A 21410-nucleotide genomic window follows, 5' to 3' on the forward strand; every position below is an offset into this window, starting at 1 on the left:
GCCTTAAGACCTTTCAGTATTTTAGTGTTTCCCCAAATCCAGTTGAAGCGCTGCTTACTGAGGCTTAACAAAAGGCAAATATAGGGGCTTCCCTGGTGGCACAGTGGGTGAGAGTCCGCCTGCTGATGCAGGGGACACGGGTTCGTGCCCCGGTCCGGGAGGATCCCACATGCCGCGGAGCGGCTGGGCCCGTGAGCCATGGCCGCTGGGCCTGCGCGTCCAGAGGCTGTGCTCCACAACAGGAGAGGCCACAGCAGTGAGAGGCCCGCGTACGGGGGAAAAAAAAAAAAAGGCAAATATATAATTACTTGTATTCCCCTCCCCCATGTCCCCATCCACACCTGTGGAATTAATGAATGTAAATATGAAGTCTGCAAGGTGAGTTTTGTATCATAAGATCAACTTACAAAATAAAGTATAAGCCAAGGACCAAAGCCAAATCTCAAATTCTTCAGGGTGGGGATGTTAAGTTCTCATTCCTTTAATCATGTGTGTATTTTTGATACTTTGAGCCGCTACTGCACCTCCTTTACCTCCTTTATATATCTCACCGGGAAGGTGTGACTGCTTTGCAGCCTGTGCCCTGTGTGCCCTGTAAGTTTTTGAAGGCATTCTGCTTTACTTTATTTTTAGCCATCTCTAGTCCTGGAATGGCACAGAGCTTTGCGTATAGAAGGTATGCAATAAACATTTATTGAATTGAATAGCTTATTTGACATATATCCTTATTTGACAAATATGCAAGTAACTGTGCTGGAAGCTACCAGGGAAATAGAATAAGGAACAAGAACTCTTGATAGTGCATGAACATTACTGAAATGAAATAAGTAGACAAATCAGTACAGCTCTTCATGGAGAAAAAAAATACACGTGGAATGAGGCTGTATTTAAAGAGAATAAAATGTTAGGAATGGAAGTTCTAGCGAAGAAAGCATTCGGGATTCTGGGGCTAGGTAAGTAAAAACAAGGGCAAAGTTCAAACTAACATTGTTTTTAGAGGAATGTGCAAGTAAGTATAGTAACTCATCCAAACCAACAACAAAATGTTTTAAGTATAGGTCTTTATTATAGTAAATAATTAGAAATAAGAACAAAACCACATTTATATGGCTTTTGGAAAGCTCACTGAGTAGAATACCAGGGACTGGGATACAGTTCTAGGACTAGTCCAAACTGCATGACTTCTGGCAAATTACTCAAGTTGTTTGGAACTCGCTTCCTTAAATGTAACGTCCAAAGGCTAGACTGTATCAATTCCAAGTTATTTTTTAATTTTGAAAATTTTACAATTTCATTGATTTGTGTATAAGTGATACCTTCAAGCTGTTAAAAATGCCCTCCTAAGTAGGTTAAAAATGATTCTTCTGGTTTTGTTGACACTTCTAACTAATAGAGTCTACTAGATAAACCTTGTCAACTTCTCAAGATTTCAAGTTGAACTGGCTGTATACCATATTTGGGAAATTACAAGAAAGGGTAAAATGGGAATGGGATAGATGCACATGATCTACAAAGAATATACAGTCATGGTGACAAAACCTTATTAGTACAATAAGCCATTTCTGAAGCAAAGTATGAAAGAAATGAATTTATGTCACATTGTGGAAGGTGAGCTTTTTCAACATCCCAGTCTTTGGGGACCTGATGGAACTAGAATGTTGGCTTTGAAAATCTGTCCTGTTACACTTGCAATGTAAATTTCAAGTGCATTCTGATAGGTTTCTGTAAACTCTGTTTTGGTTTAATCCAGCTTTCACAATATAAAAATGTACCTGGCATAAATGAATTTTTTAAAAAAGGGTTTAATGATATTTAATGATAGATTTTATAATGGCTTATTAAAACTATTCCTAGGTTTTGAGGCAGAGTACGGATTACCACCTAAACAACTATAAAGTGTATTTTCTATAGGGATGTCATATGTGATCATTACAGAAGTTGATAGTAAAAATTACAGTCTGGGAGGTCTTCTTATTTTTCACAAAGGAAGGGGACACAGATTCTAAAAACTACAAAACACTAAATAAACAAAAAGAAATTCCAGGAGTGGTTTCTAAACTGCCTGGAGGAGCGATGTAACACAGTAATTCCTTCAAAATGCTAAAATTCTATTTTCAGTGGTCTCTCACAATCTTTACCTGTTCTCAAATAAAGGCATAAGATACTAAGTCACAAGAGAAACTGCTAAGAAGTCTGAAGGTGATAATGAATCCCTATTTCAGATGCAAGATTATTACTGATATTTTAAGAAGAAAAAGGGTATTTGGGATAAACTTTGTCTTAAACTAAGCTGGGCTCTAATTCACAATTGCTTTAAAATTCCTGTGTCATTCTCCCAAAATTTAAAAAAAGGGTGGCACAGTGGTTAAGAATCCGCCTGCCAATGCAAGGGACACGGGTTCGAGCCCTGATCCGGGAAGATCCCACATGCCACGGAGCAACTAAGCCCGTGCACCACACCTACTGAGCCCGCGTGCCACAACTACAGAAGCCCGTGCACCTAGAGCCCGTGCTCCGCCACAAGAGAAGCCACCGCAATGAGAAGCCCACGCACCACAAGGAAGATAGATAAAGAAACAAATAAATAGATAAATAAATAAATAAATAAGGGAAGGGGCAGGATCTTTTTATTGGAAAGAAGACAACTTAACTAGAGACTATCCTAACGTGGAATTTTTTTCTCAATGACAACAATATGGCAACAACAAACCCAGACAGGTGAAAATTTACAGATCTGTGAGGAAACATCACAAAAGTAGTGATCACATGGGCAGTTCTGTTAACTTTTTACAGGATTTTTATGTTAAAGAAACAAGCTCTATCTTTGAAAACGCACTATGTATTCCAGAATGGTTTACCAGTAAATCTGCAGAATTAAGAATATATTCTCCTTAACTCTGAATATAATTTTAGAGGTGTTAAACAAAACGCAATATACATAATGAGCAGCCAATATCTAATGAAAAGCTTTTACTTCTGAATACTATCATTGACACCATGGGATTTAATAATAATAAAATTATATGTATCTGTCTTTATTTTGTTTCTGAATTTATTTTATACACTTAGAGGCTTATAATAATTAAAACTATAAAAATTAATTGCCTTAATGGCCTGGAGGGCACGGAAATACTAAAACATTTATGCAAATCGGACTTATTAAATAGTACTGACAAAGATACATAAATTATATTTAATTCTACTACGATGACTTAGATGAAAACAGTCTAATGGATTGTGTAAGAGTGACAAATCTAGCTCCTGGCGTTTTACTTGTGTGAACTTGGGCAAGTCATTAATTAGCTGGTTATGCCAGCTGCCTCCACCTGTAAAATGAGACAGTGCTACTTCCCAACTGCATGAGAATATCCCAGGCTCAGCTTTGACAAGTTTCCCCCAGAATTTAACGTTTTTAAAAAACCAAATTCAACCAAGATATAAAGGTATAAGAAATGTTAATTTTCCTTAAACCGGCAGACTAGACAATGTCTTCCAATGGCATTGCATACAACATTGAACTATTTAACTGTTCATGAAAATAGTCATGCTTATTGATTCACTAGGCTTGTGTCTACATGAGAGCAAATGCCGAGGGTAAACAGGGGACAAGTTCTGGGGAAAGGAATTCAGTGAGTCATTAGGACTAGAAGTGAAACAAAATGCTATACCAAATCCTATTGAAACTTTGGGACTTAAAATGAGAAACTACTTTTTCCCATGGGAACTCAGCAATTATAACTCTAACGAATGCTAGGAAAGATTTTTCAAGTTCTTAGTTGATGTGTTTAAATACAAATGTTTTCAATGAAATATGCCATTTTATAAAATAGAGTCACTATTAATTAATGCCAAAACCAAGAGAATTTTTATGGAATTACATATTATGGACACATGACTACCAAAGTGGTTCATCATGATTGATGTTATGATTCTGAATACCACAAGAGTTGGTAATGATTCAGTGCCTTCCCATGAAATTCAACCCAATGTTGTTTGACTAATTGGCTCATTATTGTTCACTAAATTGGTATTTTCTCTGCTATTCTGTTTCCAATCATCTGGTATTCCTCTGGCCTAGGCAGTCTTCAGGTATGTGCTTCAACTGAAGCCTGACATTGTACGTCAGATCCTGAAATCAGGCCTAAGAAACAATTCTGAGAAAACAATGCTATTCAAACATCAGTAAGTATAGTAATTTAGTTTCTCTGTGTTCTCATTTTTAACTGAAATAAGAATCTACTTTATGGTGAATAAAGCCACTCCTGAGCATCAAATTGTGGTGACATTTAATAACTTATTAAATTATATACTTCAATATTCACCTAAGCTCAAACAGAAGTCAATTACTGATTATCCCCTAAATCAGGGATCAGTAACATGAGTAATAGAAAAACGCATATTTAGTCTATAAGACATTTACAAGACAAAAAGAGATCTCATAGTTAGGGACTGACCACATATTCGTGTGGGCTCACATTTATGTATACTTTGCTTTTTCTTCTTTGTGATCTAATATTGAAAAGATTGTAAATACCTAAAGAGGTTAATTTCCCCAAATCTATATATTATCTTGACACTAAAATTAAGAAATACTTCTAGATATTTCTAGATATACTTAAAATTGTACAAGAAGACCATCTTTTAACATTGGCATCTCTTGCTCTAATAGGGCCAACTAAAACTGGTGCATCAAATTCACAGCCTGACGTCATGGCAGAAGTTGACTGTGCCCCTTACTGAAGAAAGTCGCCTCGATCCCAGATTTATGGTTCCTTCCTACTCCCTGCTGTCAACAGGACAAAGGGACCAATTTGTTGCTGCTGAAATGGGCTCTACTGAGCAGCCCGTGGAATGATATGAACAGTTCACCTGGGAAGGAGAGACTTGCGTTCTTCCTCTACTTCACTGTGAGATCGTAGACAAGTCCCTGAGATTCTGTTTCCTATAAAATGAGGGTCTATGAAATGAGGGTCTCAGACTAATGATGCCATAGGATTGCAACAGCTCTCACATTCATTGCTGACAACACCTTCAAGCTCTCCTTGGTGATCATGCCACCTTTTCTTCCATATAGGAAGAAATGAAGTCTAGATAATATGACACAGTGTTACTTCTACTCAGTTATTCTGATGGTGGCTCTTAGCCCTTACTTAAAGTTATTTTAAAGGATGCCAGAATTTTCCTTAGTAACATTAAGTAACGACTCAGGAAAATCCAAAGATGATTATTCCCTCCATTGTCTTGTCCTTGTGCAATCATACAGGTGAACATCAGCTCAGGTCCCCTGCAGTCATCATTACTGACCACTTTCAGAACTCCTGTCTGACCGAGAAATAAATACTCATGCCCCCAAGCAAAATGGTATCTTTTCAGAAAAGAAAGTTCTAAGTACACAAATATGAACCCAATACCTGTTGGGGTTAAAACATGGTAATAAACCATTCTTTTTTTTCCTCCAGTTTTTATGATGAGTTCAAACGAGTACATTTCAACAAACATAATTTCACATGGGACTGTCTCATTCACCCGTCGCTCCGTGCTGGCCATCAGACTTTCACCAGACAAATCTACCCCAAAGCACAGTATGTGCTTACAAAGGTTAGTCAGGACTCCATTTGGATAACAGCAGCTTAATCATTTCAATCTTTGAAAACTAAAACAACAGTTTTTGGAAGCCTCTAATTTATTTTAGAGTTTCTTTTCTCATCTTGGATCGCCTTCCTCCTCTAAAACTGGTTCTCATTTCCCAAAGCTCTTGTTTGTGCTCTAAAAGCCGCCATCGCTCTTGGTGAAGACGGCTTGACAAAAGTCAGTCAGCAAGACTGATCTCTTTGGAAATGGAAGCTGGCTGGAGCCCACCAATTTTAACGACTTGAGTTTGAACTGAAGAAGAGTTTATTGCCACTCTAGTCCCCTTCCCTGTGGCAGTAAATTACCAACGATTAAAGAGCCAGTTTCCCCTCACCCTCTTTGCCTCCACTGCCCTTCTCTGCTCCTGGCAAAAACATAAAGAAAGAACGCTCCCCACAGGACAAAACCTGCCACCAAGGCAGCAGCACTGTGGTAATTTCCCGAGGCATTATGATTGATAATGATCAGCAGAGCGTGGGATAATAGCTCCCCTTAATTTACGGGGCCCTTTGAAGGGTTAAAATATGGCAGATGTTGATGGCTGACACTCCTTGCTAACAGGAAAGACACATTGCCCTGGGGCCTACTTCTAGGCTTTCCCTTCCCCGCAGCTGTCTGTGTAGAGCTAATTGTATCCACTTGTTTAACCTCGGGGAACGTCTGGAGGGGACCCAGTGCCACAAGGGTACCTTTTTTTTTTTAACGGTCATTTCCTCTCTGGTGTAACTTGCATGACAGTATGTGACAAGCAGAAATTAATGGGGACACTGCTGTGCCAATTCCTCCTGAATTGCTGACACTGGCTACAGGCTGCCTGTTTGCCACCCAGCCAAGACCTCACATGAAACATGGCGAGGGGCCCACAGTTCTATTCACCAACGAGCCAGCTGGTCAGTGATGAGAGAAGCCGAAACAATGTGGGGCGCACAAACCAGGAAGAAAATGCTTTACAAACCGCTTCAAACCAAGGAGGTAGCGTTTGCTGGGAGTTAATACGCCGGTTTATTTTCCTGAGTGGCAAACTGTAGGACCCCAATCACCACAGTACTTTGGGTATAAGAAGTATTCCTCGTCCAAGGCCTCCTCAGGTATAAGCTCGGGTAGGAACATCATTCAGGCCAAAGGAAGCCATGTGACATTCGTCTCCAAGGAAGCTTTTCCAGCAGGTGGCTTCCAGGAAGGCCTAGGAGCCAACAGGGTATCTCTTGCCTCTAGTGAACTACCATGGGGCTGCCCAGTTTAAAAATTCTATGCATGGGGTATCTTTTTCACTCTTTCTCACACATACAAGCACACGCACAAAAGCATCTCGAGTTCAAGCCCATTAATTGTCTGCAACGTTTTGCAAGGTTGGGGAATCTGCCCCAACCTTGGCAAGATCAGCTTTTTCCTCTTTATATAATCAGGAATCAAACTCAGCCGGTGGGGACTTAAAATGGTGGCTCTGTTATGGATTAGGCCCTGCTGATTTGGGCTCAGAAGAACAAATAAAGGCATATAAATTTTTTAAAAGGAGGGTGGGGGGAGGAGCAAACAGGAACTTCACCTCACCGTGATGTTGTATACAACTCAAAAGTCAAGTGTAAGGAGAAAGATGGAAAGCTGCAATGGGAAAATTACACTGGTAAGTGTTTTATAATAAATTTGGAAGCCCTGAGGGCATGTCAGAAAGGCACAACAAAGAGGTGCCTCAATTTTATGTCTGGGCATGGCAATGGAGTGAAATTTGGGTGCTCTGAAGTAGTGGATACTCTCATAAAAACAAGAATCTGTTCAATTCACTTTCGCTTCCATCCCAAGTTTTACAGTGTACTGATGTGAAGACGTAGCCAGTTTCTGAGAACATAAGGGACACGGAACACTCGCAGCAACCAGGGAATTCAGCAAATGAACAATGTAGAGGTTTTGGTCTAAGTTCAACAGGCCTCTCATTTTGGGGGAGGGAATAGTGGGAGGAGAGATTGCAATAACCTGCAGTGTTACCAGGTTGGTCCTGGGGAGAACGAACATGTGTTTCCACTTCCAAGAGGGCTTTTCAAAGCCAGCCTTAGAGTGGTGGCCTCAGGATGGTCATTCTTTGGCCATCTATCTTTCCACCAACAAACGGAATCAACAAAATTCTCCAAGTCACTAGGGCAAGAAGCATAAGACCAGAGAGAAAGCATAAAACAGCTTGCATGCCTACCACTAGCAAATAAAGGCTCTGGAAATAACTTTAGTGGATGGGCTGTTATTTCTATAAATATAATTTAGGAAAGGTTTAAAACATTTCTAACTCAGAATTGGAATGCAGGCCTGGAAAAAACACAAAGGAAGAAGTCATGGAAGTGGAAACTCTAATCTCTTAAACAAACACATTTCCAAAATATACTACATAAGGCTACCTGAGCCTTTCTTTTAGTGTTCACTGCCAATATAGGAGTCTTTAAGGACTCCTGCTTTCTGATAACAAAGTAGTATTTTAATGAAAATCCAAACACACCAAATCCAAAGGGTGCTGAGAAACTACTAAATAACAGATCCCTTTTGCCAAGACCAATGTGGAAACCTTAATAAACAGGAATCCCAAACAAATTCAGACACAGTCCCTCTCATGTGACAACTGCATGGTCTGAGCTTGAACACCTCAAAACTGACTCCGCAAGTATTCCCGAAGACATGTGCATGTGCAATCCCAAGCTTGCAGTGTGATGCCCACAGCTTCAGCAGCAGCGCTGCGGCCTTACCCACGAAGGGCAGGAGGTGTGCTGGGGGGTGCTTCTCACAACGTTTCTGGTTAGTTAAAACATTATTTGTATTTGCATTTACAAATTTAGCCCTAGCTTTCATTTCTGAGCTCCCAAGTTTTTCCAGCCTATGAATATCCAATTTAACAATGCCAAAGTAAGAGAATGCTACGTATTGAATTTGATTGCACAGATACCTTTTGAAATGCATATTGTTAGGTTAAACAGGGGATACCTGTACTTATTAAAACAGCCTCTCTCGGCTCAGCTGCCACATTGTAATGGTCAAAAAGCTGCATGGCTTGTCAAAGGCTATCCAACTGCACACATGTTCGATTTGTGAGTTAGGGAATTATGAGTTGTATTTTAAAAGGCAACCCAGCAAGCAGCTGGATATAACACATTTCCAGGCTTCACGGCCCTTCTGGATGCTTCGTTAGGCCTCTTATCAGAACGAGAAGAATGGAGATCTCTGTTATGGATTTCCTGTGGCAAGTAAAAGACAAGGGATGATTTTCCAGTCCATTTCCCCTGGCAACATGCTCATCAATCACCAGAGGCTAGGACTTTGTTATTTTGGCTGGAGGAAAGAAAGCTCAGTGGTTTCTCTCCAAGTGAAATGGGACTCCCTCCTACCCAATACTTTAGGTTATCATCAAGAGCTGCTGCTGTGTCCACTTTAAGAGTATCTTCTTAGGGGCTCACAGAGCTAAGTTGGAACACAGCAATTTCACCCACTGTACTGAGGATTCAGTCTGGGATACAAGCAATTCAATATTTTGAATGTGTTTCGTGATGCAGTTTTCTAAACCCAACAAGGGGACCACCAAAGCTATGGGTATTCATCTTTCTATAAATGACGTATCTTCAACAATTTTCATTTACTATCATCTACCCTGGTCTATGTTCATCTTTGTGTGCTCAAAAGGCCACAAATGGGAAGAGACAATAGACTTTAAGGAAAGGTTAAAAAAATAATAATAATAAGCATATATTCAAATTCCCTTTGTATGGCATCACTTTCCCCCTTTAATTTTGAAAAAAAGTAGCTTGTCTTTGAGTGGATAGCGGAGTTATTCACGTTATTATAAGGGCAAGTGTATTACCAAGATCGCTGTTACCATTTTGTCTCAAATTAAATAATTTACTTTGGGGAAAATAGGAAAGACAACTGACACTCTTTCATTAAACTAACTCTGCATTCACAACATCTTATCTATTCAATATCTGTGGGCAATCTCCCTGTAGAGGCCAATGCAGGGTTTGAAAAGAAATGTTCCCTTTTTAGCAGGCACAGAATAATGCATAGTCCTAAACAGCCTTTGCTGAACTATATACCGTAAGTGTTATGAGCTGATTTTAACAAGAGGATTGAAAGTTGATTCCATGTAAAAAATATTGAAAACCTAGAGATCATTAAAGAAACCCACACCAGTACCTGCCACTGTAGTAAAAACAGGCTTGTAACTTTATTTTATATGCAGACATTAATTTAAAAGTTTACGACTCACCAGCAATTGCTTCCATTTACAATAAACAGAAATTCCTCCATTGCCCATTATACCATTTAATGGTAAAATGCAGATAAGATTAAAGGAGATAGTAACAATGGTGTAAGACTGATTAGAAGACCCGATCACTTTTTTTTCCCTGTCTTTCAACATTTGCCCTTTTATCCATATCATCAGCATCAATAAACAAGTATTAAATGTTTTGATGTACACACATTGATTACTTTACAAAATCTGTCCTATTGTGTCGCCTAACCACAAACGACATGATATTATGTTGCTAATTCTTATGTCGGGCTCAAGAAAAGATTCAGATATAAGAACTTCAACTTTTCTATAATAGAAGGCATTCCGTACTAAAACACATAACACCCTTTTGTCAGATTATAAAAATATTAGGTTGAATCAGTCAACTACTGACAATTGCATATGGCTTAATGTACATGCTCACTTATATATTAACAACTCACACCTTAACAGAGATATACACTTAGTATTTTAACGTATTTCCTTCTAGTTTTCTATGCATCTATTTGAAATAATTTCAAAATTGGGATTGTATTATATATACAGTTTGAATATTATCTTTCTTTAGGCAATTCTTCAAAAATGAGTCTTTTTGAAAAATCATTCTGTTAAATGAATTTTCATAATTCATTTAATCATCTCCTATAATGATACATTCTGGTTTTAATGTGCATTTCAATGATTATTTGTGCAGTGGAATACCTCCCCTACCTATCTACCAGCGATTCTGTGCATACGTATTTCTTTGTGAATCTGTCTGTTCATGTTCTTTATTCATATCTGAATTAGGTAATTTTCTTTTTATTGGTTTCTAAGGGCTTTTTATATGTTAAGTATATTAAACGTCTGCTGTATTTTTGGCAAATATGTTATTTGCCTGTTAGTTCTATTTGTAATATTTTAAGTTTAAAATTTTTATGGTCTAATCTATGAAGTATTTCCTTTGTGACAACTTCTACTGTTTTATGCTTAGAAAACCCTCCTGTACTCTCAGATCTGATATTTGATATATTATTCTATTCATTAAAAAAATTAATAGCAGCACCCCCCTCATATACACATACCTTTTAAAACTATAAAGTGTTTAGACTTTATACAAAACCACAAAAGACAGCAATTGCTTGGTATCCAAAGCTGGAATGCTGTCTTCAGCCTCCTAACCAGCACTAAATGTTACTAAATCAGTCCTGTTTCTAGCAAAATTTACAAGCAAACTCAGCTGTCTCTTTTCTAAGGAAAATTTCCTGCTGTACAAAGGGTTACCTCTGAACAGTATCTCTATTATTTCACCCATGACTCCATTCCTAATTTTCTGTTTTCTGGCAGCTGCTCTCTAACTTACAAATAATGCATGTCTTTGTTTAGAGTTCCTTAAAAAAACTGTATATTCTAAATGTGGAAGAAAGCTCAATTTATTTTACTTTGAAACCTGAGAAATCAATAACATGAACCATATGTTAATTATGGAACTTGGTGATAAATAAAGTAAGAAGTCCTGTGAAACTGTGGTGGTGAAAGTGATGGAGCTGAAACAGAAAAGAAGTCCTTTCTCTTGGTGTGCGATGCTTTCATAAATCTCCCTGCTTGGGACGACACCAAAATGCAACTCTTTTCTTAACTCATTCTAATGTAACTTATATTTTACTTTCTTCCCAACTCCTGTTTTTTATCAAGATCTTACAGCAATCACGAGAAGCATATCAAGGGCCGTTAATACAGTGGCAACATTTAGAATATATGATGCCAAAGACCAACTTAACCAATATTTATGTCCTTGATTTTCATTTATTTGGAGTCATGTAGTTTTGCACTGAAGACATGAATCAAGCCACCTTTAATATCTGGTTGAAACATTAAATGACTTCAGGTCTACAAGATAAACTGCTATGACTAGAGAAAGAATCATAATGGGGGAAACAAAAGTTAGTAATGTAATGTTTCAGATATTTACACTCAGCATCACGTATTTTTAAAAGAGCTAACTCTTAGGGAGTGGTTATTGAGGGTACATAAATCTCTCCTTTTTCACTGGAACCCATTAAATCAATTCTTCTCTTGTTACTACAAACCAATGTCTTCCGTCTTCTTGCACCTGCAGCCTCCTGACTCGGAATATATTTTTACAGAGGGAAGAGACGGAAGGAAGCAGGGCCCTCACCTACAGCTTTTATACCACACCTTTGTCTCAGTAAACACTTCAGGTCTTCAGCTATGGGTGATGGTGAGTTCCAGATTTAAACAATAAAATGTGATAGTGAAATTAAAATGTTCATTAAGTGTTCAGTAAGTGTTCCAACATATTCATAGAACTAAACACATTCACAGAGCAACTTCAATTAAGGATATCTGTTTCCAGATCAATCAGCATCTGATGGCTCAGTGTAGATTTAAACCCTTTAACATTGCAGTTCCTAAACTTAATTCGGAGTGAAACCTCCTATGCCCTGTGGTCCCCAATTTCCTGCTATGTTCTATTTTAGCTTTCCAATCTAAAAGTGGTGTGACTATACTAGAGTAGAATGATAAATATTTCTTTGGTTTTGTCCAAGAAAGGAAAAATGAACAAGTATGGTCAGGGACAGCAGAGAGCAATGGTAAATATAAAAACCAACAAAGCTACTAGCTTACATTTGTTAAAGGCTTAGAAACACAAGTGGAAGAAATTCTGAGCACTCATTATCTTCTAATGCGTGAGCCTCAAAGTAAGTACCTGAACACTGTTTGGCCACATTAGTGTCAGCACTAAAAATCTATGCCTATGATTCACTTAAGTTTCATATGGTTTCGGTTCCTCATCAAATCAATAAAACAGGGTTAGGAATTCTGATCATTACCCTTGCAAATCTGGTAATGGTTTACTAAGTTAGGACCACAGAGAACTGTGAGAACATTAAGTGAAATGAAACAAAAAGCATCTTTCAAAGGTCAAATCATGATATGCCATGAACACTGTTTTTGAGAAGAGTAGCTTTCTGGGCGGCTTAAGACTTTCTAGTTAGAATTCTCATGTTCCTAAGCGTTTTCTCTGTAATTCATATAAATGAGTTAGCATTTTCCAATAGACCATCTTAAGGAATAAAACATCAGTGCTTTTAAACAAGTATTCATACAGTCAGACGGCGTTAGTTAAAATGCCACACCTGATTCATCTGAGCTTAGATTAGAGTCCTCTGAATGGCCGGGGCCACCTACTCATAGGCAAGCAAATATTCCAGAGGTTTGAGTCATCTCAGACATTTTCCATTTCCAAGTAGGGTCATATGTCAAACTGTAAGGAGTATCTTTTAAACAGCAGTGTCTATAAGCAACATCAGAGGGTACTTATTGGAAGCTCCCTCCTGAGATTATGTTTAGGGCAAGACTGTCAATTTAAATGAGCACCCCAGGCGACTATATAAGGTGATTCACTGACCACACCTGGAGAAAGAGCATTATGTTTACCTTAACTTCATTAACCCCTTATGAGATGGTAACTCATTTTTACAAAATTTGTTGGGTTTAGTCTGTTTTCCAGGCATCCAAATTAGGCTTCCATTGTACGGTGGTAGCTAGAGTTTTTAAAGATTAGATTTATACTTAGTCATTTCTAACATTCACAGAATTTTCTTTTAATTCCTAAGACATCGAGAGTCACAGTGTTCAGATGCTTGCATCAAGGCCCTGATTTAGATAAATGAATCCAAATTCAGGTCAAACTCTCCTCATTTGAGTTTTCCCACTGGAGTCAATCTTTTTGGAGAATTTTGCTCTTTGATAGTGGTGATGAGAAAGAGGAAGGGCAGAAGGAGAGTATTTGCAACAGTATTTCATTTGCTAGAGATATTTGATTCTCATACCTACCATTATGAGGTTTTCATTATGGACTTCATTGCACAACCATTTGTGAAAGCACTTACTCATTTCAACAAATATTTAATAGAACCAATAATGATTTTAACTGCAGTGAAACAATTGATTAAGCCTTTCCACCTTGCTTAGGAATGAGGAAGAAGTTACAATCTTAGATAACTGGTGGATACCTTCTCTAGATGCCTTTCACTAATTTAAAAACTAGTGACTGCAAATCATTAGCAACTGCTCTAGTAGAATGTGCTTTCTTAACTTCCAAACTCCACAACCACATGGGTATCTGAAATCTCTGGATACGAATGATAAAAATCCAAATGAATAAATATAGGAGAGTTTTTCCAATTAGATCTTTTTAAAGTAACTTAACTCTTTGAAGCTGCTACTTCTCATGGTGGGGATAAGAAAGAACTTTGCACACACAGTGAGTATATGGAAACTTACATTTAAATTTTAAAAAATATGTCACTCTACCCCTGAGAGATGAGAATGGGCTCTAAGATTCATAGCGTCCATCAATCGCTTCATTGGACTCAGTGTCCCATCCTTAGTATAAAACACAATTAGCAGAGTCCAACATTGAAAGAGAACAATTTTGGGAATTTAGTCAAGTCAGTATTATATTAAAGGAGAAAATGCCTTATAGTTCTAGTGGAGATCCATTATTGGTTTTAGACTATATCTAAGCCAAGCCAACCAAGCAAATCCTTAGTTACAATATGGATAATCCCACAGTGTCCCTCCCCACCATGAAGAAAGAGCCACGTAGATGTGTTGAGCTATGGCATATTCTCAGCTTACTTTTCTATTTTATATATGTATATGCATATATATGTATGTATATGCATACATATGTATTATTCTGTTATATATGTAAATGCATATATATAATAGAAAAATAAATATATATATATACTTATGTATGCCTGAAAAAGTACAACTTCCTCACTTGTACAATGGGAAAGTAGGCGCCTATGTAATCAACCCTCTAATTAACTCTGAAATGTAGGCATCAAAATATAGTTACCAACACATGATTACTGGGGGTCATCTATATATTCCAGACAGTACTGGGGATAGTGCAATAAACTGGAGTCTGGACTTCAAAGCTCTCACCTTCTAGCTGGGAAAAATATAAAAAAGTGAATGAGATCACTTCGGCTAAGTGTTGAAGAAGATAAAATGGCACGACGTGGTGTAATGTGGTAAGCTGTAAGTAGGTGTGGAGTGGTAGGTGAAGTGATCAGAGGAGTCGTTAGGATAGAACCTGAGTTGGGATTAGAATGGTGAGAAACAGGAACCCTACCTGTGGGGCTTGGGAGGGAGAGGCATGGAACATTCCAAACACAGTGAACAATAAGTACCCACGCTGAGCTGGAAGCATGCTGGAAGAACAGAAAGAAGGCAGGTGTGGCTGAAGGACAGGGAACCAAAAGAGTAGAGGCAGAGCAGAGCTTGGGAGGAAGGGGGTGGGTAGGAAGGAAGAGCTCTAGGTCATGCAAGACTTTTTATTTTATTCTACAAGTCATAGCAAACTACTGGAGAAAAGTTTTCAGCAAGGGAGTAATACTTTTATTTATGCTTTAATAAGGTGCCTCTGGTTGCTGTATGGAGGATAATCTACAACAGGGCTGGAGTGGAAACAGCATATTGAGTTAGGAAGCTGGTCTGATGGGTTGGACCAGAGCTCTAGCAACAAAGATACTGAGAAGCAGTCGGACTGGGGTTATCTTTTGGGGATAAAACCAAAAGTACTTGCTAAGGGATTAGATGAAGATTGTGAAGGAAAGAAGGCTAGAAGGATCCTTAGGTTTGGGGCTCAAACAACTGGGCAGATGGGGAAGGCTTGAGCTGGGGAGAAGATTCTTGGGCAATGTTTTGGTGGCGAGATATCAAACGGAACGGTTGGTCGACTATAATGCATTTAGAGCAAGGGGGAGAGGTCAGGCTGGAGAATAATGATACCTGAGGGTTTGGGACTGAACGACATCACCTATCACCTGGCCAGAAAGTGTAGACAGGGAGAAGAGAGATGAGGGTGAAGCTTTGGATCACCCAACATTTAGAGGAAGAGAGCCAGAAAAGATACTGTAACCAGGGAGCTTAGGCACACACTAAACTTGGGTGAGGAATATCCCTCTTCTCTGTGGAGCATCACTCGGCCATCTGTCACCATGGTGATACGCACTGGGTATATACTGCCTGCAACTTTTTCATGGGCTCTATAAACAGATTTAATGCCCAAGGTGAGGAAGCACTTTCTAAAGAGATTCCAACTTACCTATTATTAGCTTGATCAAAGTGTCATTTGTTTATTTTAGTGAGTCAATATTTATTTTAGTGAGTCAGTCTTACAGTACCTTTAGAAAGACACTAGTGTTTTTTTTTTCTTTTTAACCCATATTTCCTGTTAGGGAAAAAAAAAACAACCACAAAATAACTCTGTTATAGTTTGTTATTACGTACTTTTAGATAATCATGTATTTGCATAATTCTGTCCTCTTTCTCCAATATTTTCAACTACTACAAGGGCTTGGGAAATTGCTTAAGGATTTGTTTCTGGGAGAGTCCTCAAAATCTAGATGATCTAAAAATGTTCTCCCTGAAGAGTTACTGAAAGTTACCACAGATGTAGCTCACTCACCCTACATTTCCCCCTAAATTTGAGGTAAACTCAGTGTTGACTCACTTCCTTCCGATCAGCTCTTCTTTTAGAGGTGATGATGGTCAATTGCTGGGGCCACTTTGATTTAACCCTCTAGCAACCCCCAGGGTGGATGCCTAACTTTTGCTTAGCATTATGGCTGATGTTCCTGTTTTAAAAATCCCCCCAAATTCTGTGTGTTGGTGGCGGGGGGAGTGAGGCGGGCACATACACAGGTAAGGGTGGGAACGAGGGTGTGGTCTGTGCGGAGAAAGCATTTCTTTTGAGTCAGAAGACTACATTCCAAGCTGACTTTCCACAGAGAAAATGTATGACATAGGTTACATTCCTGATGAAGGTTCAGACGCCTGAGTTTTAAAAAGCAGAATGCCTCTAAGCACAATTGTTAATATACCACGAATGATGTGCTTTTTATAAGGCATAAGAAGGGTCTAGAATGCGCATAGGCTGATTAGGTAAAACATTCCAATAACCAATCCTGTAAAATGTTACATTAATGTGGAAGGGTAGTGAAACTTAAATGAAAGACTCTTAGGACTGAGGCTGGAGAGAGCCCAAAGCCAGGGACTGAGGAGGAAGCTGGGGCAGAGCTACGCAGAGCCTGGGGAAGCTAAGAGTGTGTGAGTATGCGTGTGTGAGTGTGTGTGTGTGCGTGCGCATGCGCACACACATGGGGGGTGGAGGATGGGGGGAAGAGTGGGGGGCAGGGAAGGAGGCAGGGGAGGGAAAGGGTAGAGGGAACATGAGATCTTGAGTACCAAGAAGAAAATAAGCTGTCTGGGCAACCACACTGGCTAGCTACAAACCCTGAGAGATCCAACTATACTACAGGAGTGAAGTAATTTAAGTCACATTGCTGTAAGTTGAGGCCCATTTTAGAGTAAAAACCAACACTGGCATGACTGACCTATGAGGTCCTTTGTACCAGAACTAGTGTTATTACAACATTCCACTTTGCTTATTACAATTAATCTTATTAAACAGTCCTCTCAGGCATCTTTCACAAATGCACTTTCTTCAAAAATTATTTCATGTGACTACAAAAAAAGCAGTGTGCATTAAACACCAGGAAAGATGTGTGTGCATGTGCCTGTGTGTGTTTTTAAAACCATGGTCTATTCAGTTAAGTCCAGCCTTGCTATTAGATTGAAAAAAATCTCCTTCCAGGATCCTTATCATTATTGTGAAGTATTTGTTCTTTGAATTTCTTGTCTTGTTTTTGGGATCACTTTATTATGCAACATCTGCTCTGAATTTCAAATGTGATAAACAGAGTATGAGTGTCGGTGGCAGATGGCTAATGACCGGCAGCGACAGGGCATTCAAGCCTGCCTTGTTTTCTGGGAAGCGATATTTTCATGTTAATTTGCTCTGTGTCCTGCAAAGATGAGACAAATCACCTGCTCATAATTCAGGCAAAGTGGAGACCACTAGCAGCGGAGCGGGGCCGTGGCTTGATTCCTTTAGGGGCGAGAGGAGAGAAGGCTCTGAGAGGCTTTCCTCATCAGAGTCCAGGGACCAGGCAGTCACTTTGCATTATGTCAGATGGAGAAAGATGAATCAGCCCTGGGCATCCCAACCTGACACCAGAGCCACTGTTTACTGCAAGCAGATATTATTCATGAAAACAGATCTTTCCCAGAGGCAGAAAACAGGTGCTATTAACAGTGTGTGTCAGTCTCTGAAGTCTGGGTTTTGTAAAATAAACTTAATAGTACATTTTATCTCTTACTGAAAATATTACAACCAACAGAAATCTCTAAGAAACATTCAATCGAAGATAAAATGAAATCTAATTCACAGAGAAAAATGACCCACACAGACACATAAACCTTGAGGTCTTTCAGCCTTCTCAAGCCATATAGAATTCATCTGTCATAGAGATACACAAATAAAATATAATTTTTATTCCAAGACTGAGTCATCCAAAGAGGCCATGTGGTCTTGAGCTGAAAGAACTGTGTTCTACTTTGGAGAGGCAGCTGGTGTTCTCTGTGAGCTTTCAGTGCCTTTGAATTTCTATTCGTGAAAAGCGTGTTACATGTACAAAATGTCCAAAGAATGAAACTAGGTTCTCAAAGCGTTAAAAAGATAGTTGAGAAGCCAGGTCATATACTAGGAGAGATAATGTACTAGAGAGGGAAGCCTGAGTACCAAATGATAGTTTAGTAAAAGAAGGCATTACCTTTGAAAACATGTAAAGCATAAGATTTTACACAGGAGTCTCTCCCCATATATATCCTGCCATATAGTTCTTTTTCTGGGTAGCAGTTACACATGACTAAGGAACAAGGTGAGGGAATTTGTTTACAGTTCTTTCTGATCCTCTCTCATAAGGTAGCAGATAAAGGCATGAAAGAGAAAACCTAACAATCTGGAAGCCTTTTTTTTCTTTTCTCATAAAGTCCCCATAAATGAAAGGTGCTACATAAACACAGGTACTCAGAATGTATTATGAACCCCCAAAGAAAAAAATAAGACAATCATAAGGTGTCAGTTATTGCCTCATAAGTTTAAGCATGGCGGTCTAAGAAGACAATGTCGAATCTCAAATGATCAAATTAAAATTACACAGACGGCACTGCATTCCTCCACAATTAAGTACATCAAAAAATAACATTCTGGGCTTCCCTGGTGGTGCAGTGGTTGAGAGTCCACCTGCCGATGCAGGGGACACGGGTTCGTGCCCCGGTCCGGGAAGATCCCACGTGCCGCGGAGCGGCTGGGCCCGTGAGCCATGGCCGCTGAGCCTGCGCGTCCGGAGCCTGTGCTCCACAACGGGAGAGCCCACAACAGTGAAAGGCCCACGTACCGGAAAAAAAACAAAAACAAAAACATTCCGAACTAGAAATAGGAAAGCAAGATATGGCAACAATAAGCCTACGAGGCAAAGTTTGAGTATCTGTTGATGTCACAGCATAGCAGTCAAGAGGTTTCTTTATGCAAATGTCACCATCAACATGAATGAATATATCTCAGGACATCAAGAAAAGAGATTAAAGAATGTGATGAAAACTTCAAGATGAAGTATGAATAAGACGTATAAATGTATTTATTTATTTTTAGAACAGGTGTATTGTAAAATGTTGGAAAGAACCACCTATGATTTTATTTTATTCTCATAAGCCTCTCAATGACAATTTTCAGTCCAGACCATATGATAATGACAGAATTTCCCCTAATGAGTTCACCCAACTATCAACCTTCACAAATACTTAGGGTTTCAGGGGTGGTTTTCTGCCATTTTTACTTTTATAAACAAATGGTACTAAATGCATGTAAAAATTGTTATGTGATATATGTAAGCTGGGAAAATAAGCCCATCATGGGCTCTTTTTTTGTTCGTTTGTTTCTTTTCTTTCTTTCTTTTTTTTTTTTTGGTTGCACCATGTGGCATGTGGAACTTCCCTGACCAGGGATCGAACCCACACCCCCTGCAGTGGAAGCATGGAGTCTTAACCACTGAACCACCTGGGAAGCCCTCACGGGCTCTTTTTATAACAAACAGGTTGATGAAAATGGTACTGAACAGAAAGAGTTTACCTCTGTAATAGCTAGTCAGAGACCATGCAACATCCCAGCTTTACCCAAGTACGGCTCACCTAATGCAATTATGTCCTGAATGTGCGCTCGAATATAGTGAATTGAGGCGGACCAACAGGTAAACAGTGCCACAGAAAACATGGTGGGGGACAGGTAGTGGAGGAAAATTCCCACAGCCTAAACCAACTGAATATGAGGTCTTTCCCTGACTTCCTGTTTTACACCTATTTCATGTTAAAATATTTTACCTATTTGTCTATTTTGCAACATGGCGAGTTCTGATATATGCAAGACAATGTCAATAATAATATTTATGATTTCGAAGAACATTTTAGAAAATATTTTGGTACCATAATGCAAAGAATCAGCTACAGACTGTGTTTATTCATAAGTAAGTGGGGTTTTTTAAACCTGAAAGTATCAAACACCAACTAAACTACTTAAATAACCATAGAGAAGTGTCCCACATGCTTCTGTGTGCTCTTATATTCTAAGGTCCTCAAGTGCAGGTTCATGACTTATGCAGTTTTGTGTCCTCAAAGTGCCTAGCACAGAACTCACCCTGTAAATATTCAATTAACCTTTGTACGAGTATATTCAGAAAAACTCTTATTACAACAAAGCATTCTATATAAAGAATCCAATCCATGTTCCCAATAGGTTCCTCATAATAACAATATTCACTTGATATAGTTATTGAGACTTCTCATAAATGAGCTCTACAACAACAAAATATTTCTGTTCTCTGGCTGTGTGCTTGAAAAATTCAATTAACCAGAACCTCAACTAGCTGGAACTTCCTACTGAGCAGCTGTTTATCCTTCATACCAGTGCTTAAAAAGATGTCAACTTAGAAACAAAAGATAAAAGTGTTCATTAAAAATAAATTTATGTCAATCACATATTCAGCTTAAAACTATCCATTTGATAGTATTATAGTGCTTTTAAATGATTACTCATGTTTTTAAGGATGGCCTTAAAGAACCTCAAACACAAATGCTAAAAAAAAAAACCCTTATATTTAATAAGGAAGAAAAGTAGATCAGCACAGTTCAGAAAATTTTTAAAAATTAAGGATGAATGGGCATATCTGAAGAAAACTCTAATTTGAAAAGATACATGCACCCCAGTGTTCACGGCAGTACTGTTTACAATAGCCAAGACATGGGAGCAACCTAAATGCCCTTCGACAGATGAATGGATAAAGAAGATGTGGTACATATATACAATGGAATACTACTCAGCCATAAAAAGAATGAACTACTGCTATTTGCAGCAACATGGATGGACCTAGAGATTATCATACTAAGTGAAGTCAAACAGACAAAGACAAATATCATATGATATCACTTATGGGTGGAATCTAAAAAAAATGATACAAACGAACTTAATTTACAAAACAGAAACAGACTCGTAGACATAGAAAACTTACAGTTACCCAAGGGGAGAGGGGCGGGGAGG

The 21410-nt window shown here is 38.7% G+C and overlaps 1 protein-coding gene across 4 annotated transcripts in view; it reads right to left on the reverse strand.

Annotated features, from left to right (window-relative positions):
- CDK6 (cyclin dependent kinase 6) overlaps positions 1-21410 on the reverse strand; it is a 226328-nt gene that overhangs the window by 141366 nt on the left and 63552 nt on the right. The gene's annotated exons all lie outside the window — the stretch shown is intronic.

This window comes from Aethalodelphis obliquidens, unplaced genomic scaffold (assembly GCF_003676395.1).
Source record: "Aethalodelphis obliquidens isolate GAN/ISIS:26980383/991018 unplaced genomic scaffold, ASM367639v1 scaffold5, whole genome shotgun sequence".
In the NCBI taxonomy this organism is placed as follows: Eukaryota; Metazoa; Chordata; class Mammalia; order Artiodactyla; family Delphinidae; genus Aethalodelphis; species Aethalodelphis obliquidens.